General features: G+C 39.2%; 1 pseudogene; it reads right to left on the reverse strand.

Annotated features, from left to right (window-relative positions):
- Positions 1 to 1,187, reverse strand: part of LOC102815196 — a 12,110-nt pseudogene extending 10,923 nt beyond the window's left edge.
- Positions 1,188 to 1,871: the final 684 nt, after the last annotated feature.

Here is a 1,871-nt window from a genome sequence, read left to right on the forward strand (position 1 = left end):
TTCTGTCAGACATCCTTGGCTGCTCTGATTCTTCCCCGCTTGGTCTCACCCAGGATGGCGGCTCCTGGAGCAGCTGAATATTTTGAATTAGAAAACAATGGATTTCTTGTTTCTGCTATAAATTCCCCTAGCTGTAAGCCTTCCAACCTTCTAAATCTTCCTTTATATGTGGTTCAGAATTCTGGGGCCATCCCCTCAGCCTGCTTGGTTCTGTATTCTGCGTTGTTGCTGATGGAGCTTCTTACAGCACTTCCACCCGATCCGCCATCTTGTTTGTTCCCTCTCGCCCCTCATTCTTAAGACTAACAACAGACTCTTTCAATCTCCAACTTGTTCAGTACCAAGGAACACCTCTTTATTCATTCACATATTCTCAGCAGTTTTAATTTGGGGAATTGTTTACAGGATATTTTTTTTTTTTTCCTGAGGAGCTATGTTCCCATACATAGTCTTCCATATCAGCTTCAGTCTTATTTATTTCACATCCCTGTATTCCATGATTCATGGTCTAAAACTGTTAGTAGACCCATTGCATAATCATAATTCTGTCTCTTTAAAGGGCACTTATCTGTTTTGATTTTAAGGAGATCTGTGGTCTTGCAGTATCAATCCCCTACAAGTTCAATAAATTTCTTCTGTGCATGATCATTTAAATTCAGACTGGAAAGTTTCAACCTTAATGTTACTACTAGTGCTTTACGGTTTCAGACAGATGGTCATGCTGAAACATTATCAGCTGTGTCGATTTCAATCAGAAAATGCTTCTCACATTTTTCATCACTGTCTATTGCAACTGACCATTTGCTGCAGAAATCTTTGTAATTGGTATAGGAGTTAAATGTAAAAAAATGGGAATGGGGATCTTTAGAAGTTCTATATTTCCTTACTTTGCCATTGGCACTCCCATTTTTACTGGATAACCCATTAGAACCAAAAGAAGCACTGTAAAGTGTTTAACTGGTGTTGCAACAGGGTAAACAATAGGCCAGTCTTGGTCAACAGCCATTAATTCTGTCTGAGGAGGTAGTCCCTTCCTTCTCATCAGCCTTGCATTTCTGAATGTTTTTTGTTGTACGTGGTCTTGATCTTGGCATTGGAATAGCTGAAGAAATGACAGTACACAAGGGACGCAGTATTCTGGACCCATTTTGCAGAACCAGCCACACTGGAATTCTGACTGCTGCCATAGCTGCTATGTTATAATTTTGTTGTTTCTTTTTTTTTTTTTTTTTAATGGTGAATTGAAAGAAAGTTTACAGGGCAAATCATCAGTTTTGCATTCAACAAATCATGCACTTTGTTCCATTACAATGGTTATAATCCCCTCCATCACCATCAGTTAGTAGTATTTCTCTCTATTCATTTTAGCTTTTTTTTGTTTTTTGTTTTTTTGGTTTTTGATTAAACACTCAGGCATCTGTAATAATTTAAACCACCAAAGGGCACATTCTGCAAGTCTGCCTACTGGTGGCCAGTTCTCAGTACCTCTCTTTCCATGAATCCAGAATTTCCAGGTGCTCCCTCTCTCCATGTCCCCATCTCTGCCTCCATCTCTGGTGTCACTGTTTCTCTGGAAAAAATCTCACATTCCACTTGTGCTCTTCTCCCTTGATGATCCTAGGATCCTCTGTTTCTGAACTGTGAGATTAACTACTCCCCTGTGTTTGTTACAAAACTTCTACCTTTACAGTTGTGACAGTCACAGTTAGTCATTGTAACTATTACTCACTATTGAATCATAAAAATCTTACCCCCATTTCTTTTACTCAGACCCATCTAGACAAGATGAAAACTATTCAGTGGAGACTATATCTACTCCACACCTCCCACACACTCTAAACTAAACTCCCTTTTGAAACCTTGTAAGCCAG

Source organism: Chrysochloris asiatica, unplaced genomic scaffold (genome assembly GCF_000296735.1).
Source record: "Chrysochloris asiatica unplaced genomic scaffold, ChrAsi1.0 scaffold00592, whole genome shotgun sequence".
NCBI classification, from domain to species: domain Eukaryota; kingdom Metazoa; phylum Chordata; class Mammalia; order Afrosoricida; family Chrysochloridae; genus Chrysochloris; species Chrysochloris asiatica.